Source organism: Equus przewalskii, chromosome 4, assembly GCF_037783145.1.
Source record: "Equus przewalskii isolate Varuska chromosome 4, EquPr2, whole genome shotgun sequence".
In the NCBI taxonomy this organism is placed as follows: domain Eukaryota; kingdom Metazoa; phylum Chordata; class Mammalia; order Perissodactyla; family Equidae; genus Equus; species Equus przewalskii.
Genome location: NC_091834.1, coordinates 86885722 through 86895577, shown reverse-complemented (window position 1 = coordinate 86895577; position 9856 = coordinate 86885722).

Sequence of the window (9856 nt, the reverse complement as noted above, 5' to 3'; positions counted from 1 at the left end):
TAGATAAAAGTGACTGTTGAGTTAGATGTGGGGTGTGAGGGAAAGAGGAAAAGTGTAAGAACCCCAGGATTTGCCTGAGCAACTAGGTGAATGGTGGTACTATTGACTGTGATGGAGACAACACTAGGAAGATTTGGGGTGAGGGGCAGGAATCAAGGGTTCAATTTTGATCGTGTTAAGTTTAATATCTACGTTACAATTCCTAACAGAAATGCTGAATCGGTCTTTAGATGTATGCTGGGGCTAGATGCAAGATGAGTCCTCACTGTCGAGATGGTATAGAGCCTGGGTGCTGATTGCACTTGCCTAGCAAGTGAATGCGGAGAGTGAAGAGGGCTGAGGACTTAGCTCTGTGGCTCTCAGCAGAGGAGCAAGCAAAGAGGAATGAGAGAATGGCCACTGAGGTGGGAGACAAAGCAAGGCTGACCTGGAGGCCAAGGGAAGAAAGTGTTTCTAGAAGGAGGGAATGACCAGCTTTGTCAATGCTACTGGTGGGTTGAAGAAGATGAAGACAGAGTTAGCCAAAGGATTTGGCAACGGGAAGGTCACTGGACAAGAGCAGTTCTGGTGATTGGTGAGAATGAATGCCTGGTCACAAAGGAGTCGAAGAAAGAATGGGTTTGGGAAATGGAGGCAGTGAAGGGAGGCAGCACTTTTGAGAAGTTTTGCTAAAAAGAGAAGTGAGGGGAAGTAGGTGGAGGAGATGTGAGCTTCTAGGGAGGTTTCCTTTTAAGATTGGAGATATTGTAGCCCATTTTGCATGCTAATGGAAATAACTGGAAAGAGAGAAGTTCATTGAAAAGTCCTTGAGCAGGCCGAGAGGAAGGGGTCCGTCTTACATAGAGCACAGACAGTTCCTCCATTGTGATGGGAGGGAAGGTGGACTCCATGACTATAGCTGCAGGCAGGCTAATGGATTTGGTCCTGAGGGGATGAAGTCGTTCTATTCTGATGGCTTCTATTTTCTGATCAGCCATGAGGAATGGCCCAAGTCAAGGTCACTAGTAATAACTAAAAGGAGCTAAGTGCCTTCCTTTCTCTCAGCTTTCCTTCCTGAATAATTCACTCCAAAAGCCATTAGGTGGGACCATGCATGGTAGGCCTCCATGCAGAAGGTGGAGGTGATGGTGGCCCAGAGCAGGATACCTGAGCTGGATGAGGAAGGTGTCCATTCGTGGTGGAGGACATTACACGTGGTATTAGAACCTGAGCGATGGGAGGAGGGTAGCTGCATTTGTGGCGGGGGAAACAGTGGTGGTAACAATAGAAAAATGGTTACGTAGAGAGGATGCTGATCCAAGAAGTAAATATGTAGACGATAACGGGAACCAGATTTCTTACTGTCTGATAAGGGAGTTACAAATAAAGAAAAGGGAAAATTAAAATGAACTCTGGGGGCTGGCCCAGTGCTGTAGTGGTTAAGTTCATGCACTCTGCTTTGGTGGCCCAGGGTTCATGGGTGGATCCCGGGCATGGACCTACACCCCACTCATCAAGCCATGCTGTGGCGCATCCCACGTACAAAATAGAGGAGGATTGGCACAGATGTTAGCAACAGTCTTCCTCAAGCAAAAAGAGGAAGACTGGCAACATGTGTTAGCTCAGGGCCAATCTTCACCAAAAATCAAAAAGAAAGAAAAAAGAAATCTTAAAAAAAAAATGAACTCTGTGATGTTGGTTTGGAATTGGAGATATTGATATGATTGTGGTTTTAAATGTATAGGAATAGATACAGAAGTAAGTATAGATATAAACATGCATGTATGTGTATATGTACATATTCATACCCATGTATAAAGTACATACATATGTATGTATGTTCACGCATATATTCTTTAGCTCTGTCACTGAGAGAACCAGGGAGCAACAACATCCTAATAGCAATGAGCACACCAGATGCCTAGATCTTGGTTTCTAAATACTGGCCTCCACTAAAAGGAACCATAACTTATTGAAGAAATGACTAACCCCAGGGCTGGGGCAGTGAAAATACAAGATGGGAACATATCAAAAGGGCAGAGCTGGGGCTGGCCCCGTGGCCGAGTGGTTAAGTTCACGCGCTCCACTGCAGGTGGCCCAGTGTTTTGTCGGTTCGAATCCTGGGCGCGGACATGGCACTGCTCATCAAACCACTCTGAGGCAGCGTCCCACATACCACAACTAGAAGGACCCACAACGAAGAATATACAACTATGTACTGGGGGGCTTTGCGGGGAAAAGGAAGAAAAAATAAAATCTTTAAAAGAAAAAAAAAGGGCAGAGCCAACTGGAAGGGGCTATCACTGTCCACCTCTGTGACAGTGTAAGCATCAAAATAAGTAATGGTAGTAATCCATTGGATAACATAGGCAGGGTCCATACTGATATATAAATAACTGAATAAATAGATGGTCAAACGGGAAGGCTTTTTTCTTAGGTTAGAATGCAAACTAATAAATGGAAAAGGAATGAGAGAATTATAAAGTCATTATTTGGCAACCATCATCGCAATAATGCAGCAAGAAACATCAATGGATGTTAAGACTAGGAGAGAAAGGTTTTTTAAGAAACAAGATGTTTGCCAACTTATGAATTGTAAAAGTAAAAAGAGTAACCTTACAGTAAAGAAACCTGACAGATACCACCTTAATCAAGTGACCAAAATTAAATGTCCAGTAATGTGTCAAGTCAAGATCTGGTGGGATGCAGTGAGAAGAATGGTGTCACTCCTGTGATATTGCTCCCCAAAATGTATAGCCTGAATCTAATCATGAGGAACTGTCAGACAAACCTGGAGTGGGGGACACGACACAAAATAACTCACTTGTAACCTTCCAAAGTGTCAAAATCCTGAGCCAAGAAAAAACTGAAGAACTGTTCCAAATTGAAGGAAACAAAAGAGACACAATAACGAAATACAGTATGTGATCCTAGCTGGATCCTTTTGCTATAAAAGACATCACTGGGACACTAGGCAGAACTTGAACAGACTGTGGACTAGATGGTAGTAACATGGCAATGTTATTTTTTAAAATTTGGATGACTGCGTGGTGGTTATGTAGGAGACTGTTCTCGTTTGGGGTGTTTGGGGTGAGGGGCGTCATGTTGGCAACTCACTCTCAAATGGTTGAGGAAAAAAAGTTAACTTGTACTATTCTTGAAACTTTTCTATAAGCTTGAAATTCTTTCAAAAGCAAAAACAATTATAAAGTCATCAAGGTGAAAGAAATTTACTTTAAACAATAAGGAATAGCTAAGAAACTCTTGAAGAAGAAATCGATGGGAGGACTTGCTCTACCAGCTCCCTTATAAAGTGACACTAATGGAAAGCGTGACACCGATGGGCCAGCGGAACAGCATAGAGAGTCCAGAAACAGGCCGACGCACAGGTGCATGGTGCGTTTATAACCAAGGTGACAGTGCAGGCAGAGGGGAAAGACTGGTCTTTAAAATATATATATGGTGCTGGGTCAGTGGCTATTCCTATGGAGCAAAAGGGAACGTGGACTCTGCCTCATCCTGTTCTCTGAAGTCCATTTTAATTGAAGTGTCGTTGAAATGAGTAAGTAAAACTCTAGAGCTACTGGAATACAGTGTAGAAGAATGGCTTCATGACCTCAGCATAAGGAAATATTTCTTAAACAGGATACAAAAAATACTAACCATAAAAGAAAAGGTTGATAAATTGGATTACTTTAAAATTAAGCATTTCTATCCATCCAGACACCATGAAGAGAGTGAAAAGGCAAGCCTTAAGAGAGATGTTTGTGAAGCATACAGCCAACAAAGGCTCATATCCAGACTATATAAAGAACTACAAATCAGTAAGAAAAAGACAACTAAACAGAAAAATGAGCAAGAGACTGAAATAAGCGCTTCACAGAAAGTAAAGATCTAAATGGCCAATAAGCATATGAAATGTACTCAACAGCATTACTAATTAGGGAAATGCAAATTAAATTCACAATGAGATGCCACCATTTATCCACCAGAATGGCAAAAATCAAAAAGATGGAAAATACCGAGTGTTGACAAGGATGCGAAGCAACTAGCTTCCAATACATTGCTGGTATGAGTGCAAATTGGTACAACCAATTTGGGAAATGATTTGACGTTATCTATTAAAGCCGAACATATTGTCTTAGTTATAACATAATTACCATAGATAACTGGATGGCTTATAAACAGCAGAAATTTATTTCTCACAGTTCTGGAGGGTGGGTGTCTGGTGCGGCCCTGCTCCTTGTTTATAGTGACCATCTTTTTGCTATACACTCGGATGGCAGAACGGGGAGGGAGCTTTCTGGGGTCTCTATAATCCACTCTCATGACCTAATCAGCTCCTGAAGACCCCACCTCCGCATACCATCACACTGAGGATTAGGTTTCAACATATGAACCTGGGGGGGACACAAGCGTTCAGTCGATAACACATACCCATAACTGATGACCCAGCAAAACCATTCATAGGTACATACCTAGAGGATGTCCGATAGCATTCATAATAGCTACAGGGTAGAAACAACCAAATATGCATCACAGTGAAAGGGATAAATATACTGAGGCAAATGGAATATTATACAGTAATACAAATGAATGAATGAAGGCTGCATGGAAAAAGGGATGATTCTCAAACTGTTGAGCAAAGAAGTACTAAAGAATACATGTATAATTCCATCCTTATAAACTTCTTTAAAAGGTAAAATAAATGATAGTGTTTATGAGTGGATGTTTATGTGGTAAAACTCTAAAGGAAACAAGAGTCGTCACAAATGGAGAGCAGTTATCCTTCTAGAGGTCGGAGGGGCTCTGATTGGAAGGGACACAAAGGGTCATCTAGGGTCCTGGTAATATTCTGTTTCTTTGCCTGAGTGGTAAATGGATCTAGTTAATTTATGATAATTCATTGAATTGTACATTTGTGTATTTCACTGTGTCTTACACTTCCCAATAAAAAGGGTTAGAAATAAATTTAAACAGCATCAAGGTTATCCCTAGGACAAAATCATTTCCGTTCCCTTAATAAGACCTTCAAGTAACTGACATGTGTCAAGGGGTGTCCTGAGCCAGGCACTGTATTGAGCATTTTATATACATTATCTCTTATTGCAATAATCCTATAAATTAGTTACTTTTATTATCCCCATTTTACAGATAGGGAAACTGACGCTTAGAGACGTTAAGTAACTTGCCAAGGGTCATACAACTAATAAAGAGCAACCCAGGCCTGTTCTCCCCAGAAGTCTGGCTCTTGCTCCGGGGTCTCCTCTCTGCACAAGCCTCATCTTGCTACTAGATCTTCAGGGCAACCCCTGTTTATTGGAAACCTCCAAATCCCCCATGGCATCTGGTCCAGTGCGTTGTACAGTATACGCCTTCAATAAATGTTGAGTTGAATGAATAATGAATGAAAGCCCCATTCTTTTCATCACTTCCTCTCAGGTACTGGGTGCAGTAGTGCAGGATCTTGTCTCTGCAAAGTTGCTGAGGTTTTGAGCAACCCTGCCTGTGGCTGAGGCTAGGTTTGCCTGCTGGGTCTGTCAGACAAATCCCTACTTCCTTTTTTACTTTCCCTGAGCTCCAAGACATCTGCCTAACTACATCATGTTCCCTCCCTCAGCCTGCCACCCAGGAAGCGGTAGATGGAGACGCAGCCAGGCTGTGCGTGCCCACTGCTTCTGCCTCCAGTGGGTGTCCCAGGTGCAGCCACGCAGCAGGCCCCAGGTGGGCCAGGAGGGTGCAGGGCGCAGAGCCCAGCCGTTCTAAATAAATCTAGCTCCGCATTGCTGCTGCATTCCCAAGGTCTTTTAAGGCAAAAAGACTTTGGAAGGAAAGTAACGCTTGGTCTGGAACTTTCAGGCCCTATTCAGTGGCAATTTGTCATTGGCTTTGAAGCTGGAGCTGCTCAGTAATGCGGGTGCAAAGCAGCTGTGTGGGGCTCCGTGAAATATCACCAGCTCAGCCTTTGCCACCTGCCTTCACAGTGTGCCCTTTTCCTGTTGCTAGAAGATTGAAAATAAACAACAACAACAAAAAGAAGAAATCAAATGTTAAGAACTCTATACATAATTTCCTGGATCGTTTTGACATAATCATAAGTTGTCCAAAACAGCTAATTATTTACAATTCCCCCACCTACTCCTCACCTCTCCCAAACCAGCTCCTCTGCCTGACTTGATGACAGCCCACCCACCCACCTCGTGTTCCCCTCACTGGGGTCTGAAGTCTAGGAATCCACAGACTCCTCCCTCACCCACCTACAGGTTTCATCCATTTGGATCTGACGGTCCTTTATTTTTCTTATTTTTTATTTTCAGTGAGGAAGATTGTCCCTGAGCTACGTCTGTTACCAGTCTTCCTCTTTTTTCTTGAGGAATATTGTCCCTGAGCTATCATCTGTGACAATCTTCCTCTATTTCGTGTGTGGGACGCTACCAAAGCATGGCTTGATGAGTGGTGTGTAGGTCCGTGCCTGGGATCTGAACCCACAAATCCCGGGCCACTGAAGTGGAGTGCATGAACTTAACTGCTACTCCACCAGGCCAGCCCCTGACAGTCCTTTAGAGGCAGGAGAACTTGGGCCAATGCTTTGTTTTATAGATAGCTTGAAGCCACATAAACAATATCTTTAGAGTGAGGATTACTAGACACTAAAAAGGTTACAGGTGGTCTATAGTATCCTTCAGGAAAATCTCTACAAATCTGTAGAGAAGGATGCAAAAGGGTCATGGTCTCTTCCAGTACCTTTTTCCATAATCTCTCACCCAAGAATGTAAAAAATAATGTTCACTGTGGCCTCCCTAAGACTCAGTACCCTTCCTTACTGATAGAACCTTGAGTTTGTTCGAGTATCAGGTGGCCCGGTCTTTCAGGGGGAACTTGCCTTCCCTTCCCAGCCCCAGGGATGAATCTTGATTAACCTAAGCCTGTCATAGTAATTCTACTTTCCTTACCAGTGATTGGTTTAGGAATGGACACATGACATAATTCTGGCCAATGAGGTGTGAGGAGAGTTTTCTAGGGGCTTCTGGGAAAGTTAAAAAGGGACACTAGTGAGGCTGGGAACTGTGTTCCCCTGGTAGCCTTTGATGTTGCCATTGGGTGCAGACCTAGAGCTTTGGTACCCACCTTGTGATCATGTAGGGACAGGCCTGAGGACAGAAACCAAGACATGGGGGACAGCAGAGGTAAAAGGTGGGAAGAGCCCGTGCGTCAGGTCAAACTATTCTACCGTTGGCCTCCTTGTTATGAGGGGTGATACAGTCCTCCTTTTCATGTGAGTGGTTGAATGGCTGTTACTGATACACCTGCATTTTCACTCTCCCACACCCTGTTCTCTCCTTCCATCATGAGGGCACCAACTTCAGGCTAGCTTTTTTCTTAGCAGGGGTTGGGTTTTTAATGATATCCTCATAATCTCTCACTGAGTCTCTTTCTCATCAAATACTTAGTCACCATTAGACTTTTAATCTCTGGTCACAGAACAGTGTTAAATGAAGTCCCCAGCCAAGTACATCAGAATCACATAGGAAATGGGCAAAGGATCTGAACAGATATTTCTCCAAAGAAGACATACAGGTGGCCAACGGGCACATGAAGAGACATTCGGCATCACTAATCATTAAGGAAATGCGAGTCAAAACACAGTGAGGTACCACTGCACACCTACCAGGATGGCTGTGATCAAACAGAATGACAATAGCAAGTATGGGCGAGGACATGGGGAAATCAGAACTCTCATACACCTCTGGTAGGAATGAAATGGTGCAGCTGATTTGGAAAAGAGTCTGGCAGTGCCTCAAAAGGTCAAATGTAGGGGCCGGCCTGGTTGTGTACCAGTTAAGTTCACAGGCTTGGCTTCGGCATCCTGGGGTTCACCAGTTCAGACCCGGGCACGGACCTACACAACACTTATCAAGCCATGCTGTGGTAGGCGTCCCACATATAAAAAGTAGAGGAAGATGGGCATGGATGTTAGCTCAGGGCCAGTCTTCCTCAGCAAAAAGAGGAGGATTGGTGGTGAATGTTAGGTCAGGGATAATCTTCCTAAAAAAAAAAAGGGTAAACATAGAGCTACTATATGACCCAGTAATTCCACCCCTAGGAATATACCCAAGAGAAATGAAAACAGGTCCCCACAAAAATTTGTACATGAAGGTTCAGAGGCGCATTATTCATAACAGCCAAAAAGGGGAAACAACCCAAATATCCAACAACTGATGAATGAATAAACAAAAAAAATGTGACATACCCATACAATGGAATATTATTTGATAATAAAAAGGAATGAAGTTCCCATCCATGTTACAATATGGATGAGCCTTGAAAACATTAGATGAAGTGAAAGAAGCCAGTCACGAAAGACCACATGCTGTATGATTCCATTTATGTGAAATGTCCAGAATGGGCAAACTCATGGAGACAGAAAGTGTGTTAGTGGTTGTCAGGGGTTGGGTGTTAGGGCGAATGGGGAGTGAATGCTAAATGGAACAGGGTTCTTTTGGGTATAAAGAACATATTCTAAACTTAGATTGTGGTAATCATTGCACAACTCTGAATATACTAAGAACTATTGAATTGTGCACTTTATATGGGTGAATTTATATGTGAGTATATCTTAATAAAGATGTTTAAAAAAGAAATCCAATTAAGCCATTTTTGCTTTCTGAATTTATAAGAACTGAAATTGCTCCCATCCGTTTGTTAAAAAGTAACAGTTTTGGCAAAAGCAATTGCTATATAGAATAATAGTAAATGTGACTTTTATGCATCCAAAAAAAAAAATCACCTGGGGACCTTTTGCTTTATGGGTTCCCTGACATCACCTGAGAGCTACAGAGTGGACCCTCTGGGAGTGAGGTCTGTGCATGCACAACTCCCCAGAGATGCTCCTCATGCTAAAATTTGCCAACCAAGAGACCAGAGGAGAGTTCTGGTCCTCAGAATAATGGTTCCCGACTAATGGAAGATGCTTGTTTGCAGAAAGGATGCTCAGTGTTGCATGTGTAACCATAACACAGTGTCCCACGAATACATGGTTATGGCAAAGTTTTAGAGCCAGACAGACCTTATGTTGAGTCCTGGCTCTGTTAACTAAAGACTGTGTGAACTCTGGAAAGGTACTTACACCTCTTTAAGTCTCTTTCATAGTCCGTAAGATGGGGATAAAAATATCACCCCCATGGAGCTGATGTAACAAGGAGACCGAAAAATCTAAAGTGCTTCGTACTGTCTGGCACCTAATAAGATTTTATCTGAGTGTCATGAAATAGTTGATATATTCTAAAGTCTATCCTTATATCAGTTTAAGTCTTAGGAAAACATTGCATTTGAAGGGCATTAGCTCAAGGACACACAGAAGTGCTTTTATTGAACTGGCCATATGGTGATGTCCATTGAATATAAACTCCATGAGAGCAAGACTCTGTGTTTGGCTCCATGCTGTGTTATCAGTGTCTAGAGGGTAGCTGGTTCTCCAATGTTTGTGGAGCACAGGAGGGATCCAGGGGTTTCCAGCAATTGTTGTAAGTTAACGTTCCCTGACTCCTTTGCCATAAGTAACTCCATTTGCGGGATTGTGGACACCTGGTGTCTTAGTCGGTGCCAGCCGCCATAACAAAATACCATTGACTGGGAAGCTTAAACAACAGGCATTTATTTCTCACAGTTCTGGAGACTGGGAAGTCCCAGATCAAGGCACCGACGGATTCCGTTCCTAGTGAGGAATCTCTTCTAGGCTTGGAGACAGCTGCTTTCTCGCCATATCCTCACAGCTGTGTCTCTCTTCTTATAAAGCACTAATCCATTATGAGGGCCCCAGCCTCAAACCCTCATCTAATCATAATCATCTTCCAAAGGCCCCATCTCCAGTTACCGT